Source organism: Anser cygnoides, chromosome 3, assembly GCF_040182565.1.
Source record: "Anser cygnoides isolate HZ-2024a breed goose chromosome 3, Taihu_goose_T2T_genome, whole genome shotgun sequence".
NCBI lineage: Eukaryota > Metazoa > Chordata > Aves > Anseriformes > Anatidae > Anser > Anser cygnoides.
Window position 1 is genome coordinate 69,360,613 of NC_089875.1, and position 22,539 is coordinate 69,383,151.

At 42.5% G+C, this 22,539-nt stretch overlaps 1 protein-coding gene and 1 long non-coding RNA gene across 2 annotated transcripts in view; both read right to left on the minus strand.

Moving 5' to 3' along the window:
- LOC106047587 (uncharacterized) overlaps positions 1-14,419 on the minus strand; it is a 35,892-nt gene extending 21,473 nt beyond the window's left edge. The window contains exon 1 of the long non-coding RNA XR_001213861.3: positions 12,260-14,419. This is a non-coding gene — a long non-coding RNA (uncharacterized lncRNA). The remainder of the gene's footprint in view (positions 1-12,259) is intronic.
- Positions 1-22,539, minus strand: part of SLC35F1 (solute carrier family 35 member F1) — a 248,110-nt gene that overhangs the window by 150,052 nt on the left and 75,519 nt on the right. The window lies entirely within an intron of this gene.

Here is a 22,539-nt window from a genome sequence, read left to right on the forward strand (position 1 = left end):
ACACCTGATGACATTAAAGAAATCCAAATGAGTGCTTTAAAACTACCAGATGTCACTTGTTAGTGTACTTCTGAACTCAGGTCAATGTAGAGGTGTATCACTGCCTGTTTAATTGCGTGTGGAGGTTTGAACTAGAAAAAGCCCTTTGAAATGGAGTGCAAGACTAAACCAAGACTAGGAGTGCATTCAGTCAGACAAAAAAAAAAAATTAAGAAAAATTCTTCAAAAATAATATCTGTTGGAGAACAAACTTATTTTCATTTCTGCCGTGTGAAATGCAACTAAACTACTTTCTTTGCTTTTGGCTAAGTGCGTTGCTATATAATGAAGAAATGCAAGTCTGTATATAGGTCCCAGCTCAACACAATATCCAAGTTCGTACCTAGATGACAGTATCACATTAGAAAATCTACTAACCGGATCTCAGAGGCTTCATGCAACTAACCAAAGACGATGACTATACATTGTATGTATACATACACACACAAACACACATGCCAGATTATTCAGTGTTTTCCTGTTGGTGCTATTTGCACACCTAATTATAGCATTAGTCATTTTAACATTTTCATTACACTTTCTAATGCAGACTGGGCTGCAGTCATGTAAGTCATACAGCTCCTACAGGAAAAATGTGGTTTATGGGACCGCTGTCTCTAGTGTACAGTTCAATAATGTTAAAAAGATACCAACATAAAAGTAATGGCTACATTTTTCATGAAGGGAGCATTACATTTCCACTTAATGGGGGTTTAAGCAGTTATTTCTCTATTATTACTATACTGCTAAAACTAATGCTCAGTAGCCCACTGTATGATCTGAAGAAGAATCCAAATTACTATCAGTGCTAATGATAAATATCCTCAGAGAGTAAATAACTTCTGAATGTGGTGCCAGTCCTAATCCGACTGATTGCATTTCAGCTAGTGTAGTGAAATACTTTTTTAGTGAAATTTTTAGTGAAATTTCTTCACAGATATCTATTTGCCTTTTCACATTGCCTCCTCTTTCTTCAACATTCACATTTCTTGTCTTAAAATACTCTCCCTAAAATATTAAATATATCTTTTGAACACATCTGCTTTGGATCAGCCACAGCGAACATAAAAGGGCCTGAGTTTGTGTTCAGTGTTCTGGTTGAGAGCACAGGCGGGCAAATAATGCAACTGCCAGAAGGAAGGGGCTGTAATGTGCAGGCAGGGATGTGGAGGAGCAGGCACTTGGGAAGCGAAAGCAAGGCAATAGGAGCTTTCTGCACATTAATTTGCAAAGATTTACTACCTAGGTCACCGCGTACACAGCTTGTAGTTCCTCACCTATGTTTGTAAATAGCTTTTCAAGGTTTTTCATGACAACATGACAAATATATCTCCCAAATTTGCATTCTCTGGATGATGACTTGAAGGTTCTTTTGAACACACAGAATAACACTTCCCCCACTTTTTGTTCAATATTTGCTTTTATTTGACTTGTTTTCATGCATCATATTCCACAATATTGATAGCTATAATTTGTCCATCACTGACTTAATCACAAAAATTTCCTTCAGTGCCTTGGCCCAACATAACATTGTCTGGGATCCAGCTGTGCACGATCACAGAAAGCCTTTACCCACGTTGCTCATGGGCAGAGCTGTACCCATGAATAGTTAAACATTCATATATGGGTTTATATACTTGTCTCATTACTAACAAAATAGAAAGGTTTTATTGAGTAAAACACGATCTATGATTTACAAAAATGTCAGAAACAAACTTTTTAAACAATCATTGAAAGATATATTCCATTCCAGGTAAGCAGATAGAAATTTGATTGCAGGTTAATGTGACTTAAAACTTCCCAAGCCTGAGTTCCTTACTGCACGTTACCTTTGCTGATTTCTGATAAAAGACCCAGGGTTAATGCCAGTGCCCTTAAACTGGCACAAAAGACACGTACGATCACCATGTTACGTAAAAGCTGCCTTAAGAAGCAAAAAGATTCTACCCACAAATTTCAGCTGGCCTCTTTCCCTTGACTTGCCTGTACCGGGCTCTAGAGGAAGGCATGAAGTTCCCTGTAGGCTTGAGAAGAGTGAAGAAAGGAGGCGTATATTGTGCCCAAAATGTACAGTTAAAAATCTGAGAAGGAAGATGGGCAGTGAAGTTGTACTAACTGTACAGCCCTATTCAATAAATGTATCATACTCCTGCCTTATATTTCCCACTTCTTAAAATTAACATTTTTATATAGGAATTTAAGAGAATCCCCAAGGCACTTGAGGGATTAGCCATTGTTCATTTTTTATTAAGTTATAAAAAGAAAATAAAACTATCTTTGTGGCCATTTCAAGATGCTTCAGACAGGCTGTAAAGCGAGGGGTCCCTTGAGCTATTCCTTTGTCTAATGGACCATTTGTTTTCTGTGGTATTTTTCTTCATAGCATGGAGCATACAGCTCAGATCCCCTTTAATTCATCTTGACTAAACCATAAGTCAGTCCCTGCACTGTGGCAGAGTCATGGGAGGAACAAATCATTGCAGAAAACAAGTGATAATTATGTTGCAGCATAGTTACTGGTTTGGATGTCAAGTTACAACCCACTCCCCAAATGTCCTTCTGCTGCTTGCCATACACGTTCCTACAATAAAATCAAAGACCTTCAAGTCCCACCAGAACACTTGAAAAACTGGCTAGCCATGCCAGACTGCCTGCAAACTTTACGGGGTCCATGAGGCAGGCAGCAATGATAAGATGACAGTATCTGTAAGGGATAAGGATGAGAATTTCCTCTGTAAACCAGACACACACAACACCTGTCCAAACTCAGCTCTAACCTAAGGGTCAGGCTTTTAGGAACTGTTTAGGCTTGTAAGACAGTCCTCCCACTGAGAGAAAGAATGACAGCAAGAACGAACCTACAATGACCGATGCTACTGCATTACCTACCATGCCGCTAGGTGCTGGTGGAATAAGGAAAGAGGAAAGCGGAATAAAGAAGTCAAGCTCTTGGACTTGTGAGAGAGTTGTGCCCATGGATGTTGGAAATAGCCCAGCTATGGACTTAAAATCAAGTAAAACGACAAAACCTACAATCTAAAAAGATTTGGTCATGTCACTCTGTCTATGGCATTACTCTGTCTTCAGCGGGAAGGAACCAGAAGATAGTGGGGGCTGCTGGCATGTCTGTCCCCTGCAAATCCTGTCCCTGCAGTCCTCCTCAGCACAGCTCAGTCAGCCTTTGCCTCACCTAAAGTTCAAAATGATGATGCCACTTGTAACCCTGAGAGAAAACCCAGCTACATAAAAATATACAAGCAAGAGATGCTATTGCCAAGCATTTTATAAAATTTTACAGTAAATGACAATTCTAAAATATTCTACAATATTATGTCTGCACTGGTGTAAATCTTCATTCACATAGTGCAAATTATATTGCATGCTCTTTGGTCTTATAAGCTATTTATAGTGTTAAACAAAGATTGGAGCAGCTCTGAATTAAAAAAAAAGAAAAGAAAAGGGAAAGGGAAAGGGAAAGGGAAAGGGAAAGGGAAAGGGAAAGGGAAAGGGAAAGGGAAAGGGAAAGGGAAAGGGAAAGGGAAAGGGAAAGGGAAAGGGAAAGGGAAAGGGAAAGGGAAAGGGAAAGGGAAAGGGAAAGGGAAAGGAAAGGGAAAGGGAAAGGGAAAGGGAAAGGGAAAGGGAAAGAAAGAAAAAGGAAAGAAAGAGAAAGGAACGAAAGAAAAAGAAAGAGAAAAGAAAGAGAAGGAAAAGGAAAAGGAAAAGGAAAAGGAAAAGGAAAAGGAAAAGGAAAAGGAAAAGGAAAAGGAAAGGGAAAGGGAAAGGGAAAGGGAAAGGGAAAGGGAAAGGGAAAGGGAAAGGGAAAGGGAAAGGGAAAGGGAAAGGGAAAGGGAAAGGGAAAGGGAAAGGGAAAGGGAAAGGGAAAGGGAAAGGGAAAGGGAAAGGGAAAGGGAAAGGGAAAGGGAAAGGAAAAGGAAAAGGAAAAGGAAAACCAACTTTCAGTCAGGAGTTCCACAAAGACTTGGGATACTGGAGACTGTTCAAGACATTTCCATCATTTGCCATCACTCTTTGTAGACACTTCTCATCCAGTCCTGGGAGCAGTGCGATAGGAAGCTGGCACAGCTATGCCACCTGACAGGCTGAGAAACGCTTGCTGCCAAATCAGTCACCAGTAGCCCTGGGGAGAGATGACTTTTCCTCCATTTTATACCATACTGTGTCTGTGCCTAAACGTTCAGACAGCAATGGCAATTTTTTTCGCCATGCACCCTACCTAGCAAGTGCCGACCAGCAATGTCTGTCTGATCAGAAAGGGTACAACTATTAATCAGAACAAAAGTGTATCAGGCCAGCTGACAGCAAGACAGGAGGAAAGAGCAATGTCTCAACCATGAAATAACACAGCAAGAAGTTTTATGTATGGCTTCATTTGCTAAAGTCCTTTTGCCCGTTGACATTTAGATCTTTTTCTCTAGCTTAATTTCTTATAACATGAGAACGTGTCTTCAAGTTTCAGGATCGAGGGGAATGTGGTCTATATGTACTCTTCGTGCTCGGTTCAATTTGTTAACCTTCTCTCCTGTGGATGCAGTTGTACTAATACGTGTTATTTTCTTTTTTGTATACTAAGAGCTGGTATAAAATGTTCTTGTTGTGGTATAGCTGTGTTCACATAAGCAACACAAACAATTTAACCATATCTGTAATACATGTTGCTGGTATGAACAAAGTTTTGTAATGACAATGAAAAGGAATAGAACACGACCTTTTATTTTTAAACCAGGACCACTTAAATAGTTAGTCAAGACCTCACAAAGTAATTAACTACAAGGGAAATAACTGGTGTATTAACTTAAAAAAAATACTTCCAAACAGACTTACTTTCTATGGCAATTCCCCTATGACAAAGTTACTAGAAAGATGGGAAAAGAAGGAGCTGAGCTAACACTATTTCTAGATGTGCATAATCTTCTATATCTCAGAGCTGAGGGGAAAAAAAAAAAAAAAGAGCTGCAGAGAAAAAAAAATAAAGAAAACGAATCCTTAGACTCCCTGTCTCCTCTCAGAGGTAAAGCCTGCAGGGCTTTGACATATTTCTAATATTTTTCCTCAAGGTTGCCAAAGGCCAGCTGGTTCACTGCATGGGGACCACTGCATCCTCATCTGTACCCATACCCCCTGCACACCCCTGCGCCAATCTGCCCACTGCTGCCAGCTCCTCTCCTCTGCAGCTCCACAGCTTGCAGGCAGAGACCCACATCATCTGCACACTGATGGCTTTGCAGAGGGAAGACAGGGTTTGCCCTTGCATTTGTAAAGCATATAAAAAGTTTGGTGATATATTCCAGGAGGAGGAAAACCTTTGAACTCTGCCACATTCTGGGCTAGGCACAGTATGAGTAACCTGGTGTCTCTCCATGATCAGTCACTGTTTGCTGAGGGCCCCTCGCCTTGAGGTGAGTTACTATGAGATGGCATTTCAGACAGAGCAGCTCAAATACAGATGAGTAACAGCTTAAGTATTTGATTACAAAATGGGAAATAGTTGCAAAAAGGGGAAAAACAGCAAGACTCATAACAGAGATCAACCTGAAACTCAGATACAATGCCAGTGGCTGTGCAGGTTGCTTTCCTGGGGCTTGTCTCTGTAGGGAACTACTCTCACATACACTCCAGTTTTCCAAATGTAACCTTCGAGAACCAACACCTTCCCTTGGTCTCCATTTATCAGTTAGAGCCTACTTGCTGGAGTGAGTGCTCACTTTCATGAACCTTCTAGGCATATCTGGGTCCCTGACTTCTCCCTTGCTCCTATTCAACTCCTTCATGTGAGTGTATGCTGTCATCCTCTGACAGACAAAATGCAAGGGAAATATTGTTTGACTTGACCAAAACAAAACCACTCAGAAACTCTTTTGGATGCAAATGATTCCTTTTCAACTTGCTTTCCTGTCTATGAGGCTTGGTTTCATCCAACATCTGTCTCTCTTCCCCATGCAATGTAAATACATCACTTGAGGCTCATCTGGAAACTGTAACCAGCTCTCCTCAAAGCCATTTTTGTACAAATGCATCACAGTCCTGTCAGTGTACCTTACAAAATGTAAGCCTTAGGAACTGCTTATACACATCTTATACACATATGCACATTTTATTGACTGAACTGTTTCCAGTTTGTCCCTAGCACTGCAAAAACTTGAAATGTGGCACCAACACACATCTGGTGGTACGGGGACTGAGCAATTCTCTCCCTTCCTCTACGCACTGAGAGTGCTAGGGGAATCAGCACAAGTTTGAATGCTTCTTCCAAAATACCTTTTTTTTTTTTTTTTAATTTAATTGAAAGGGAGAAATATTCCAAGACAGTTTTCTTATTGATTCTCCCTAAAGGTCCCTTTCTTATGTTGTTTCATAAAGCCAAAGGACATCATGATGTAGCGTAGCACCTGCGGAGTACCAAACATGACCTGTGATCCTTTTCTGAAAACTTCATTTTTTGCAAATTACATCTTTTGGGGATTTTATTTGTGCATGTCCTTATATTGAAGTCTTTTTGCTGTAGAGATAGGCCTGCTTACAATTTAGGGATTTTTTTTTTTTAACCTCAAGTTAATTGACCAACAATTAACTGGAGCTCTTTAGTGTCTTTGAAAAAGGAAGCCAGAATTCCCCCCAAACATTTGTTATGGGCTACAAATATTTGCAGTTCGGCTTAATCTGATCCCTAAGGTAAACCACAAATGTTTGTCGTATACATTTTAAGATTGCTCTAATTCACGGGGGACAGAGGGGTTTCACTTTCTGGAGAAGCTCAGCATTGATGGGGGTTGCTCTTTGGCTTTTGGTACTGTGTTTTTGGTTAAGAACACTGGAAACAACTTCAGAAATGCTAGCTCTTGAGCCTATGCTTACACTGCTTCAGTAAAATTATTTTTTCATTTAAAGCAAGCTGGAATTTAACTGTAATAGATCCTATATCTACCCAAAGATAATTCTAAGGAACTTAGATACTAAAATAAAAATATCTATAAATATTAGGCACCTGAGTAGTGCAAGATACAGGGAGTATTTTTAGGAGTACCAATGAATGAAACAGAATACATCATGTATATAAACAACTGAAGAAGTATTTTGTGATTTGTATTATTTGATTATAAGCAACTTGTAGTAATGGTTTATGAACCCTCATCCTAATACTCTCTTACAATTTCACAACCTCAAAGCCAGAATATATGCGACCTCCTCTTCCACTTGAATGTCATTAGCATGTGAAACATGCTAATAGATCCATTCAGTTTACATGTACGTTTATTTACTTGATTGGAGTAAGGCATCATGTATATTACAGCTCTTAACTTTTATCATGTTACAGACTAGAACTGCAAGCAATTCTTTCTCTATCCTGACATGAACAGACACTGCCTTCTCAAGAAAGTCATCTAAAAGGGTTCATACCAATTTTTTGCTTTCCTTTTAGCCCATCAAAAGTCTACTACTTCATCTATAGCTAATGTACAAAGTAACTTTTTCAAGTTAAGAAGCAAAACAGCCTTTCTGAATGCAGTAACTGGACATAAAGTGCATAAAGTGCATAAAGTGAGAGCAGAGCCTGCAATCATCTCACTAATTACTTATAAAAATTTATATCATCATTCTGCAATAATATGGGCCCACTAGAGGTGCAAAGGCAAAGGTGTTTCCAACTGCAGGGCAAACACTGTAAGCAGCTTCTTCTACAGTCCCTGGAAGTTCCTGCTATAACCAAACATTAATATCCCTTTCAAGGAACATACTAATGCCTCCTTAAACAAGCTATTAAATTCAGATGAAAAATGTTCTGGTCCTGGAGTTTTATTATTGTTCATATTTAGTATAGCTTCAAAGAATTTTCCCTCTATGATTTATCACAAGAAGTTTGTCAATGTTTGCAGATCTCCCACTTCGAGATATGTTTGAATAACTTTTGGTGGGATATCTGAAATACCCATGTTTTTAGCCATAACCAGGCAAACTTAGAAAATGTGTCTGTTTGACAGACATACCTGCATTTATAAATGCATGTTATTATATTGAATGTAACAGAACCTTTGACAAAATTTGATATAAATGGTAAAAAAGGCAGTGCCTGTAACACGGTATTATTCTGCTAATTTCAGGAAATCAGATAAACTTAATTAATACATTAATACATAATGCATTATAATAATGCATTAATACAATGAACAATAAAACAGTTTTCCATTTGTAATGGTTTGTTTTGCTTCTAATATTTATAAGCAACTGCCATGTAAACATTTTAAATTTTCTAAATAAATATTTTAAAAAAATAATAATACACAAACTCAAATCAACAAAGGAGTATCCTACGGTCTATTTGCTTTTATAAAAAACATTTGTTTGCAGATGTTTAAGATTATTGGTATATCCTTTGTTATGATCAGGAACAAATAAGCCAGTAGTTTAAAAAAAAATGACTTAATTTACTGAGACATGAAACAAATCCTCAGAAATGTCTACAGCTGAAACATGTTGCAGACCCACTTCACAGTAAGTGATCTATAGCAAAATCTGGGTGACCAGTGTGCCTTCCCATCACCAATTCTGTGATACTGCTCCTCTTGCCTTCCCCCTGTCCAGCCCCACAGCACTGCAATCTTTGGAAATAAGCATTAAGGTCAGACATCTTCTGGTACAGAACTCAACTGCCATGCTGCATGGCTTTTTTTGGTGCACAGACAGGGACATCACAATCCCATACCGCCTGTCTTTGCAGATCAGAAAAAGGGGGACACTGAGAGGGTTATTAATGGGGTTGGACAAGTAGACCCACATTCTAACTCTTCAATCCTCTCTCACATACATGCATACATCTTGGTGCTCAGCACAGGAAGGGCTATTTCTTCACAAACTGTAAGGCTCTGGGGATTAATGTAGGAGGCTCACTAATATTAGTATGGGATAATCTGAAAACAACCATAAAGCCAAGCTCTCTATGATATCGTCTGTGGAACATTTCCATGATGGTATTAACATCTGTGCATTCTTGCGTCTGCTTTCTTCATATTTCTTAAGACAGTTTGATGGAAGATGGTGAGTTATAGCTCCATCAGCTGAAGTATGGTAGTGGCATGTGCTTTCAATACGCTGAAAGACAGATGGAGAAATCTGGTGCCAAAGCTGATGACAAATATCCACCTCTTATGAAAAAATAACTGCTTGCTGTATTGTATATGACCTTTATGAGACCCAGAGAAAGAACCTCAGAGATGGATGGTAGAAAGCAACAAGCAGTCTAAGGTGTTTAACACATACTGCACAGTTCTTTTTTAAACCTACAACACTTACTGGAAGATGAAGGGTGTGCAGTTTGGGGCCATTGCTGCGATGAAGACTATGCTGCAATAGTCTTTAGTGTTTTCAGGACAATGCCCACATATTCTTTGATGGGTTGACAAGATCAGGGATTTCATAAACCATATATGATAATGACAGCAGTGGCAGAACCTTCTATCAACACACAGTCATGCTTATCATAAAGGCTGTGGAGCCTGAAAGGGCACATGGGGGTCCCGTGGCTGCTCCTTACACTGTTAATGCTGATGAAGCTTTCTGGCTCTGCAGAAATGAAAATCAGCAGAATGTAAGATGGAGTTTGCTTGGAAGCTTCTGTAGGATCTGGAAAGGCCATAGCACTCTCAATCATGAGTTGTAAAGAAAATATAGACGTGTCATTTTTCTTAAGTAAGAACATCTGGAGATGTCCAATATAATTACTTTTTTCCTAGCAATGAAGCATAAGGTTAAGCTGTGCAGCTTCACAGCCGACACGAGTAATTTGTTCAGCCCATAAGAACTGAACATCCAGATGTAACAAACAACACGATGGGGAAGGGATTCTCAAACTACTCCACAAAACAAATAAGGTACAAAAGGCACATTTAAGAAGTGATTCTTTCCCCGGTTACTTTCATTTACTAGGCCAAGGTAAGCAACGACAGCTACCAGACTGAAGAGCAAATACAGACGTACTGCTTTGTTTCTGGCAAGTGAAAAGCACTAACTGCCCCTGACTGATGTACAAGTAAAACCTGCAGTTTTCCCTGAAACAGAGGGAACCTCTGCGAGGCAGAAATTCACAGATTTCCACTAGAACCCACCTGATCTCACTGTACGTGGACATCCGACAGACTCCCCTGCGCAGCCCAGCCACAGGCAGCGGCGGGCTCCGGCCTGTGCCCGGTGTGGCGCCCGGTGCAGGGGGGGCTGCCGCAGGCCCGTGCCCCCACATCCAGCCAGCAGCAAGGTGGATGCACAACGTACACAGAACATCATATAAACGTACATATGTGGCCAGCAGCGCCCCAGCACAGATCAAGGTGACAGCATTGACACAAAGATGAATGGCACTTACAGCCTGGCTGGACAAGTGCATTGACGAGCCGCTTGTTTATACGTGACCGGTCCCTTTACACACTTTTCCTCTACTTGTCCACTTTTCCATTTCCATAATGTGTCCACACCCCTGGCAGTGAACCCTCAGTCTGTGGTGATCTAAGGACAGGGTCTCCTGCAGGCTCATGGTAGTGGGAGTCACCCCTGTCCTGTGGGACTAATGCCCTGGGGTGCTCGTGTCCCTGACTGGGTTATTGGGGTGCCCCTGCCTGGCGAGTCCCTCTGCTCCTTCCTCTGTGTGCAGGCAGCTGAGCCTTTAACCAGCCACAGTTAACCATGTGGTGTCCAGGGAGGCTGTGAAGGACGAATTTTTGCCACCAAAATTTTGCAGCTTCAGCACAGGACTAGATTAACACCTGAGTTCTGAAAGCTCCCCCAGAAGATGAACTTGCAAGGAACAGTGGCCAGCATGGAGGCAAGGAGGTGACATCCACTCACACCAAGTAAGCACAGCACAGGACAAACAGTGAGCATGCAGCTGGGACAGCAGGGACATGGAGGGGCTGCAGATACATGGCAGCATGTCCAGAAGCAAATTTCAAGTGTATGAGAGCTCTTAGTTCAAGAGTTTTGCCCCAAAAAACTAAATCCATTAAAAAAAATACAATTCATGAAAACAAAAACAGCTTTAACCAAAACATACCAACAGGTTGTACAAGCCTTCCCCCCCCGCCAAAAAAAGAAAAAAAAAGAGAAAAAAAACAAAAACAGAAGGGCTGTCAGCATGTCTAAGCTATCAGCAACTTCCCTTCATTAAACCTAATTGGTACACATTAGCAATTTCAATTGACGCATGCAAAGAAAAGCAATTTCACATGGATGATGGGAGCCTCTAGCCAGTATGGAGTAGAGGCTGATTCCTCTGTCTATTTACACCCCACTTTGAAATGTAAAAACTGATTGCTGGTAACATCAGCCTTCCTGTAGGAGCTGGGCCAACTCCATACTGGTGGCAAAAAAATACAAATTCTGCATGTACTTTGGATTTTAAGAGGCACTTGTTCTTCACCAACACTTGGCTGATGGGACAATCTGAGATACATTAATAGCTGCTGGTTGACTATTCACAAACCAATCATGCAAGTAGATTGGAAATAACTTCTTTAAATGCAAACTTTTGAAAATATTGGGTTGGTATATAGACTACGCATGTTATATTTCTAGAGGGAAAAAACCCTGCATGTTCAGACAATAAATTAATCTTTGAAATTAATGAACTTATATGAAAAGTATTATCAAGAATCAGCTAAAATTGGTGACCATACAGTAAAGAATTAATAACAATAAAATGTTGATACTGCTGATAGAATCATTAATGTTGGAAAAGACCTCCAAGATTACCTGGTCCAACCATGCCCCTATCACCAATATCACCCACTAAGCCATGTCCCTGTGCACCAGGGACTGTCCGGTTGATTTCCATTTGTGGGTTTGACGCTGCCGTCTGGTTTCTAGCCGTGGCTGGGTCCCATGCTGCGTTCCAGACTATGGGCATGGCTCTGCTCCAGGCGGCTGCCTGCCTGACGCTCCTGCCTTCGCCCCACACCGCCGTTGTGCCACCGGGAAGGCCCAGGCCCCCTGTCGCTGTATGGCTGAGGGGGCGGCCTGCTCCACGCATCGTTGCGGTGCCAGTGGTACCGCCTGTAAGTGTCTATGGGCTGCGCACCAGAGGTCCCTTGGGCACCGGTGTCAGTTGTGCCACAGGCGCTATCCCTCTGTCCATGACACTTCTCATTAGGTGCACTCCTTCTCGGTGCTTCCTTGGAAGCATCGCTGTCCTCTCACACTGAGGAGGCCTGCCACTCACCTTCCTGCTTCAGCTCTTCTTCCTGCCACACAAGCCAGCTGTCAGAGTGCCTAGATGCTCAGCAAGTAGTGGGCCAGCTGCAGGGGTCCTGTTTTATAGGGCCTGGAGCAAGGGCAGGGCAGCGGTGGCCACTGTGACCTCAGCAAGCCTCTGTGATGGAGTGGCCCACGCGTGGCCAAAGGCAGCTGTGTTGGGAGCAGCCTGGAAGATGCCCTCACGTGGAAGAAGGAGGGTTGGGGGGGCTGAGGGTCCCTTTTCTGGGGCTGGCTCCCCTGGGCCATTTGGCTTGCCAGAGAGAAAGGCTGCCCCTCAGCCACAGGGACTGCCCTCCACCTCCCATCCTGTGCCCTGGGTTTATTTTTAACACTGGTTTTTAGGTAATTTCATTCTATCCTTTATGGAAAAGAACAGAAGCAAGGTGCATCTTCAGCCCTAATTCCCATGTGCGCTTTGTGCTCTGAGTAAAGAATCTCTTCCTCACATCACATCTAATCTAAACCTCCTCTCCATTTATTCAAAGCCCTTATTCCTTGTTCCATCGCTACACTCCCTGACAGAGTCCCTCTCCAGCTTTCTTTTAGGCCACTTTTATGGGTTAGGTTAGGTGGCAAAACTGCAGGACCTTGCAAATTGCAGCCTTATCTACCTTGTTGCACATGTTCCACGTGACCTTTTCCAGCTCAGGCTCTAGCCTCTAATCGGTGTAACATACAATCATAGAAACATTAAGGTTGGAAAAGGCCTCCAAGATCATCTGGTCCAACCGTCCCCCTACCACCAATGTCACCCACTAAACCATGTCCCTAAACACCACGTCCAACCTCTCCTTAAACACCCCCAGGGAGGGTGACTCCACCACCTCCCTGGGCAACCCATTCCAATGCCTGACTGCTCTTTCTGAGAAGAAATGTCTCCTCATTTCCCACCTGAACCTCCCCCGGTGCAACTTGAGTCCATTCCCTCTTGTCCTATCGCTAGTTATCTGTGAGAAGAGGCCGACCCTCAGCTAACCACAACTTCCTTTCATTTGTGCATATGGAGAATATTGGTTCAGGAAATTATTCCAGCATGTGCTTAAATCTCTCTGAAGTGAACTCTGAATTGAAGTGCACGCCCAGAGTTAACTGAATATTTTGCAGCCTTTCTAGGTACGGGAGTGGAACTGGGGCCATAATCTTTAACTATATGATCCTATATTCTTCCAGTGCTATGACATTTCTTACAGGACAATCAGCATCTCTCTCTGCCGTGTGTACTCTTTGGCTGGCATCAAGATAAGCATAATTTATGAAAGTAATCTCACCCCACAGTAAATTTTACTTCCGGGTCATTTTACAAATTAATGAAAATTGGAGTGGTACTGAAAGTTGGCTACGTGCATACCCCACTTTGACTTGCACCTCCTGAGTTATTGCAGCTTTATAGACAGGGCTCCAGGACCCATCTATCAGCCCATCTGAACTGGGAACTGCTACTGTCAAAAGATCCATGGGTACCCCACTCCTGAGAGAAACGGTGTCTGGATCCATGCGCTGCAACAGCTTGTGCGATAACAGCTTTCCTTTTGGGGAACTGTGAATGTCTGCAGTCACTTTTCTGCCATCTACCCCTTTTCACACTAGTTTTCAATCACTGCCATCTCAGCAACAGCATGTATCACTGCTGGCCTTTGTTTTAGAAAGCTGATTTCCATTCTCCAACACCCCCACCTCCCAACTGACGTCTCAGCAACAATGATCCTACTCAGAAGCACAGTATTCTGCAAGACCTCTACATATGTGTAGATACACATATATAGAAATCACTGACGATTATGAGAGAGCCAAATATACTCAAATAGATCGACGCTGTAGTTGTATTTGCCTTTTGTGCAGATAAATGATGAATTCATATTTGTGGAAGCAAAGCCACCAGCTGCTTAACAAAGCAACTCAGCACACTAACAAGTGAGGAACCAGCCGCAGCACTCCTTGAACGTGGCCTGCTGCTGTGGCCAGCTGACAAAGGCACGATGGCACTTGCAGGTCTGTGGGGTGACCACCACGAGTATGCTGCACTGTTATGCAGATTGGAGGCGGCAGCAGTGATCCCAGGGTTTCCCGGTGCGAGAGGGCTTTCAGACAAGTGCAAGAGGGGATGCTTTCCCAGGCTGATATACTGACCACTGGTGGGTTCGCACTAACAAATAGTATTCTTGGGGATCTGACTTAATCTTTGCTTCTCTGGCTGGAGCTATACAAAAAGCAAACAAAGAAAACAAAGAAAGATTTAAGTAGCATGTGCCCTGCCACCATTCATCCCACTCAGGGGCTGCTATCGAGCTTAACTAATAAGCATAATCAGCTCTGAACATTAACTTCTGAATCTTTTGGCAAAAGCTTTCAACTGCTCTTAAGATGAGGCAGAATACAGGTTAGGGGTGAAGGCTCCTTCTCCCTCGGCACCCCCTCTCTCACCTCCGGGCAGGTCTTGGACCAGTCCCAAGAACAGTGCTGGCATGGAGCTGCTCTTTTCTTATGCCGCAACCATGCATGAATACAGGCCAGATACAAAGAGCGCATTGTATCAGCTTTGTTGGGGATGTTGTAGCCTCTCTTTCCCCCGACAAGTTATCCTCCCGAACCAGGCAGGCCACTGCAGCTGCACGGGAAGGCTGCAGTACAGAAGGAATATTTTACAAGTTCCAAAAATAATTCTTGTGAGAAGTGAGAAGTTCTGTTTGAATCCTGACAGAGTAACAGACAGGCTGAAGCTGGAGGGAGCACAAATAAATCAGAGAAATAATGACAAAGGCAAACCTGCAGTGCTGTGCTATTGAAAATTAGAGGACCTAGACAAGGTAGAATAACTCCAGTCTGTGGGAGAATTGTGCATTTTTTCTCTCCTACACAGAGCAAGGGAAGGGAAGAGAGAGAGAAAAGAAAAGGGAAAGGGAAAGGAAAGAGCAAAGAAGTCATGATAATCAGAGATCTTTGAATTATACCTGAACCCAAAGCACACTGGACAAGTGCTAACTTTTTGATGAAGCCCTCGAAGCATGCTGATAAACAGGCTTGAGGAAATGAAGAGCACTGCTGTTAAATGAAAATGAAAGGCAATCAGCACATCAGAGACGCAGACCCAATACATTTAATATCAGCATCCCAAACCAAATGTACTCAAGATACAGAGATCACTTCTGAAAAATTGGAAAGCTGTGCCTCACACTTCAATAGGTAATTGTACAGCAGCAGACCACTCTGTAAAGAGCTGCTGGGCTTGTACTGCTATTACTATTTGGAAAAGTTGGTCATAGATTCTGTAATGTTGACAGTGACTTTCCTTGAATTGTATGTTCTGGAGTTCAGATTTCCATTATGTTTTCATTGCAGTGAAATTAAATTAAAACTGATCAAACGATAGCTGAGGATTACATCCTATTTTAAGAGTCTGTTCTTTCACTTTGAGCTAAAATGAAACATTGCCAAGGGCTGGCAGAAAAATAGCAAAGGAAGAACATGATTAAAAAGGAAAGCATTATTACAAAGACAAATGGCACATTTCACATGTCAGCTATTAAATATACTTACAGACTGTATAAAAATAATACACTCAACTACTGAAAAGGTGTTTTCAGGCAGGGCTATAGGATTACAAGGAGGTACTGGCACCATTACAGGGTCAGAGCACTTTACCTCCAGGCAAGGGGAATCAGAGACAGTCTTTGTATTGTACATTGCTGCCAATCAATCAGGGGAGAGAGGGAAGGAGCCCCAAATGGCAGCTCTTGCTGAGGTGTCAGGGGCAACACGTCTTCACGCTTCACTCCTCCTGGTAACTCTCGCTGGCATGACCCATATGCCGAGCCTCCGTCTGTGCTGCGCCACACGTGCCCTGTGTCCATCCCCAGTACTGGGTGGGTGGGTGGAGGGAACAAAAGCCAAAACTGGTCCACTGGGTTGGAAACCTCTCTCTTACGTTCAACAAAGTACAAAGTAGAGATCGCTTGCTTTATTTCCCTGCATTTCGAAGGGCTGTGCATACAGTTAACCGTTGCTGAGATTTTTGACATCTTCTCCTGTATGCACAGGGGGTGTGAAGGGACTCTGCAGGAACACAACAGATACATGGCTCACATTGAAATGGCTAATGTCAAAGCTCATGGGCATGATAGCTGCACAGCCTCTCAAGACACTCCCTGGATGTGTGAAAGCTCAGCCCAGGCTCCCTCTTGACAAGCATATGTTTTGAGTCAGGCTAGGCTAGTTAATGCTCTGGTCTGTTTGAAAGTCATTAGAAATTAAGCTTTTTAGCTTTTCATTGTTAACTTTTTTTTTTTTTAACTGCAAACTATTTCTTAATTGCATTAAAATAATGTAGGATTTTCCACTAATGCTTTTAAAAAGTGCATTAACATCTTGAACGAAAACGCTGCTCCAGGTATTTTCTTTGGGTCTCAAACTCCAGCAGCATTAGAGCATGGTTTGACCTTGGTTTGTTCTGTTTGTTGGGGCATTTAAGCCTGAAAATCAAGGTGACATTTGGGTCAGGTAATGGGCCTGTATGAAAACTGCAAAAATAGGCTTTTGTGAGGCAATTTGATTGAGTGAGACTGGAGTGCTTCTGAAAGCACGTGCAGGTGGCACCTCTGGCCACTCGCTCAGGAGAGGGAGACGCCCAGGCCAGCAGTGATGCCTCCACCCAGCGGGGACAGATGACAAAGGGCAGAAATGGGAATCAATTCACTGCAATCCAGCACTGCTGTAACGCAGCCAGCGTCACATCACTAGTTAAGAAAAAAGAAAACCTATTTAGCTGACACTTGCTTTGTGTGCCATTAAGCCGGACTCTGCCTTTGCCCGCACTTGTGCAGTTGGCACGTATGTTAATTCACGAAAGGGTACAGACAGGCACCCGTGCTTCTGCAGCCTTTCCTTTGGTTTCAAAGGGAGCTGGGCCTGGCACAGCCACCCCAAGTCCTTCTTTATTCCCCTTGTAAATGGCTGTCGCTGCGTGCCCAAATGGCACGTCCTTTGAAGTTGCAGAGGAAAGGAGGGGGGCAGAGGGGTGTTTGCTTTCCTGAGTGAATTAAAGCGGTTCTGAAAGAAGCCGAATTTGCAATTCTGAAAACCAGACTCCTCTGTAAGGCAGGCCAAGGCAAGAGCAGCGGGCAGGCGGCGGGCCTTCCCGCACCTTCTCCACAGTGCCCTCGAGAGAAACCCCGGCGCAGCAAGGGCGAAGGCTGGTCCTGCCAAGGGAGGTGGCAGCCCAGCGCCTTGGTGGCTTTTGTCATTTGTACAGCTGTCCTGTAGCAACTGGGCTGCTGCCACGCACCCGCTCGCCACCAGACGTTTAACAGCTGCCTAATAACAACCAGCTTTGCTCATTACACACAGAGGCTGGCTTGAACGAGGAATTCAGAGGAGAAGTACAGATTAAATTACCAGCTCCCTGAACTAGACGGCCTTCACCTAATATTGTTAAAGCCTTATGTGAAATAATACAGGATGAATTGTGAACCTTCTTATTGGTTTCTGGGTAGACAGCTTTAAATGCTAATCGTAGCTAATTAAATTACTTAACTTCATTTGCCTCTGCCAATGGGCCACGTGATAGGGTGACTTTGGAAGACACAGCTCTTGGAGGATGTGGCTCTTGTATTTTACACCAGGGCAATGTTAATCACCAGAAAATGCAATTACCACATTATTGCTAAATCCATATGTATGAAATAAAATGAACTCCAGCAGTGGGAAGACATGAAATATTCGACTCCTTGAATAATGACAAAAAGTGCTATTTAGTCTCCTTGAAACACCCTTAACTTTTGTTTAGTATGTAAGGCCTACAACACAAGACTAATATGTTTATGACCAAACTAATATTTCATATATTTATTAAAAGTCTACCACTTATTGCCAAGTCCCAGAGACGTATCCAGACAAACACTTGCTGTTGCTGTCTCAAATTTTCAAAAGCTCCAGGCCAGGAACAAACACCAACACTGAATGTCCTCTGCACAGGAAGGATGCACATTCTGCTTCACCACCAAAGATATTTTTCACGTCTCCATTTGACACCTCGAGAAGCTAAGGCAGAGACATGAAATTGTTTCTCTACAGTTATTGACAGAAGGGGTGTCAGGATCCAGACGGTAATTCATGAGATCTTGGGCCCTACTCTTCTTGCGCTTTTCTCCCCCATCACACTGCTGTCTTTCTGCTAATCAATGTCATGTTCAAAACTTGAAAGCTAACCTCTGTGTCAATGGCCAGATGCACAGCTCCTTTGATCTCTTCTTTGCTAGTCCTTTTAGCTACAGCAGTACAATTAAAGCACCAACACCATCCTGTATTTATGCTAGCATTAAAATGCTTCTTGATGTTGATGAAGTCAGGAATAGATATCCTGCACAGATTGTTGGCTAAAACCTGGAATTTTGAAAACAGTGGTGACTGGCCACTGACATTTATCACTCAATTTCCATCACTGCCAACAGCCTTCTAAAGAAAACTCCTTCCATTACAGCCTTGCATATTGGCTGCATCAGTTGGAGCAGCACAACAGATTGCTCCCCTGTGGGAGTTCCAGTCCCTCTGCCTTCGCCCTGCTCATCTGTGTGGTCATCCCTACAAGCACCTGCTCTAAACATTTCGTTTAACATTGGCATTTGCTTCCACCACTCCGTGTTTACAAATGGGACACTTTTCATATAGCAATTATTCATTCAGCTCACCTCTGGAGCTTCTCCTGCCTGACAAGTCTGGCTTCAGCTGGCTTTGCAGTTACTTGCTCCTTCTGCATGTTTGCTGCAGTGACTCTTGTATGCCCATTACAGCCCCACTTCTGTTAAACAGCTGGGTGTGATGTGAAATGCCTGGGCCTCAAGCTCTGCAAACAATGAGATTAGCACTTGGGCCTTGTTGTGATAGCCATGTGCAGCAGGATTTGTGACGGTGTGACCCTGTCAGTTTAAGAAAGTAACATCAAAACCTCACAATCCTCTGTTCCCACACCTCTCCCGGCCCAGGCCAGTGTCTAATTACAATCAGACCTTATAGAGCAGCCAAGAAAAAGAGCACACATCCAGATTAACGCAAGATACAAAAGGAGAATTAACTGCTTCAAGAAGGACAGAACCGATGCCGAAAGCAAAGCTCAGTGAATTGCACAGCAGCAACAGCTGCCAATAGCATGGTGCTGGGCTCTAGCACCAGTCGCTGCAGTCACCTGCAAGCGATGGGCTGGCAGGGATGTCTCTCTGCAAAGTGTGTGCACACAGCCCTCGGAAAGGGAGCGTACATACATCTCCAGCTTTCCCTTTGGGCCGTTTCAGGAGCGCACGCAATTCTCACAGTCCGTTTCCAGTGGAAAGAAGCAGGCGCAGCACTGGGCTGGTATTACTTTGTGACATCTTACTAGCTAAGAAGATTGTGAAAAAAACTCTTTTTGACAATATGTCACCGCTAGGCACTTTTAATCAAGAGCAAACTGACTACAACGTTCAGCCTGGATTAAAAAGTGCTCTTTCTCCTTAAATAGGCAATCAATCAAAGTGACACAATTACCTGGCCTGAATTAAAACACGTAGTGATTTGTAGTTCAAATGCAGACTACTCCGGAAATACGATTAACCATTTAATACTCAGAACCAAAGCAAAATGCTTCTGAACGCTTAATAAATCTTCAGATGGAAAATTTAACATTCAGCAACATGTTATATTGGTTTTGCTCCCAGTTTTATAAGTACCAATTTGTCTCTTCAAAAAGAAAGAAAAGACTGACAGCATTTCTTAATTGAGTCAGCAGCTTTGCCAAAACGCTCCATACTACTTGTTACCACAGGGGGAAAAAAAAAAGACTGGTTCAAACAGAAACAGTTGTGCCAGACAGACTTTGAACATACAGTCTTCGCTGAAAAGGCTAAGGATAAATCCCAAGGTCCTCACACATGGCTGAGGACTGAATAAAAACTTCAATTTCTGGTGTTATTTCATTCACATACAGTGACAGCGTCCCAAGTAGAGTAAGACGGCCTGGCTTGTGCTGCAGTGACATTGCTCTGTGGAGTGGCAGGAGAAGTTTTGAGTTCCATGCATTAAGGTAATAGTAACACATATGCTAATTGCTTAAAATGTGGTATACAGTATTTCTCCGTTATTTCTTGCTTCTATGAATTATAATAGAAAGAACAGTCGTTGTCGTAAATAGTTGTAATTAGGGTAAAAAGAGACATTCTTTCTTTTCACTTCCTTTCTCTATCAGCTAGAAATGAAAAACATGATCACGCTGACTACTAATAAGCATTAATAAAGAGATTGACTACACTTAAATCACCAAGCTCAATATAAATGTTAACTTCAGTTACACACCACGGACCATACATCACCGTCACAGGAAGACAAGCAGTTTTCAAGCTGCAGATTAGAGAATAATGAACCAAATATTATCATGATCAGATGCACTCCTGAGCCAGAAAACAGTGTTTTTTAATCAGAAATAGGGTTTTAACTGAAAACATTTGAGTAAGTTTATTTTCAAATTTGTAAAATGTTACACTTCTCTTTAGCAGCAATAAAATGATGTCTATTCCTGTAAAGAAAGACTGCGCTTCTGAAGGAAGGAGAAGAGATATCAAAGTGTACTTGTAACATTTTAAGATGTTCTTTGGAGTGAAATCTTACCAGGAGGGTCTCTGTTCATCAGGGAGTACTCCTTCATCGTCATGTTATGCCTCTAACGAACGAACACAAATTCGCAAGTGGTGGCAGCCAGGCAAACCAAAAGGGAAAATAGAGCACAACACACCTGTATCTCACATTTGTACCACACCATTTCTGACTAAAATCCCAAATTTAATTTCATCACCTGCCAGCTCCAGTAAGTGAGAAAGGAGGACAAGAATCTTGGCTGCAGATGAAAGTGAATCAACCACAATCACACATCCCGCACAGCTCCGTGGTATTTGCTTTATCTTGAAAGGGTTAGATAGAACACAGCAGCAATGCTGTGACATTATTTGCATCAGCGGCAGCTTAAGTTACTGGGAGAACTGAGCTCAGTACTAGCATGTAATTCAAACCAGTATGTTGTATGGAGATTTACAAAACGCAGAGCACTTGACAAATACCCATGTTGGTAACAAGGATGAGAGGAATGGGAATCCCGAAGTATTCAGAGATCTGCTTCTGTGGGTGTACAAAAATTCTTAGTTTCAAACAATAGCAGTATGATCAACATGTCTTCCTTTAGATGGGTAATAGGTCCTCCAGTGTACACCACACAGTGGCAAAATCTGATTTGACAATCTTCCATCCCATTTCACAAACCAAAGTACGACTTTGGATTTCAGTTTAGCTTTGTAATACATAATTTATCTGAGCTGTAGAAAGGGTATGATATTTCCATTAAAACTTAACTTCCTTCATGTAGAGGACCCATGTAAGACCTCAGAGCATACATAAACCTCATGCGGATTAAATGGCAGCTATAGAGCTGTGGCAAAGTCTTCGGGGCCTAAGTATTTTTGTTATGTTGAAGTAACATTCAGCAAGTAAAAGGTAAACTAGTAACTTCAGTGAAATTTTATTCTATTTAGTAAGATATTCTGTAATCCAGTGCTCTGGCAAACATATACACAAAGTAATGATCTTTTCCTTTCCAAATCTAATCCAAAATTACAGCTATGTAATCATAGTCTGAATTCATTGATTCTCTGGGATTAAACAAAACGGTTGGCAGGTATAAGTGCAGAAATAATGGATACCCAGGTTACTCAAGTGCTAAATAAAAAAACTAATAGGAGATTAGAACAGAGAAGCCAAAATCAAAATAAGAGTGGGTGTTCTGGACTTTCCACTAGCTTTGTCTTGTCTTGTCCTCAATCTCATGAATCTCAAAGAAAATTCAGCAGAAAAGCAAAACCCCCCACAGCCGCAGCCTGTCGGTGCGACGGCAGCAGCAGCCACCACCCCTTGCACCCTCTGGCTGTGCGTGGCCTCTTGAGCAACTCCATGGCTTGTCTTCTGCAGCAAGCCACGAGCAGCCTCCCCGGCTGCTTCGTTCTGCTCAGAGGAGATTGCTCTTGTCTCCTGCTGTGGCCACTTGGATTATTTCAGGAAGTTTTTTCCAGCCTGCTGCTGACGAGAGTTAACAGCCATGCTGTCAACTTGAGGATCTGATCGGAAAATCTTCTGCCTAAAAACTAGTGGTTTCTGAAGAGTTGTGAGACTGAAGGAATATGGAGTACAATTATGATGATAATGAAATGTTTAATGAGAACAAAGTCCCTTAAAAGATGA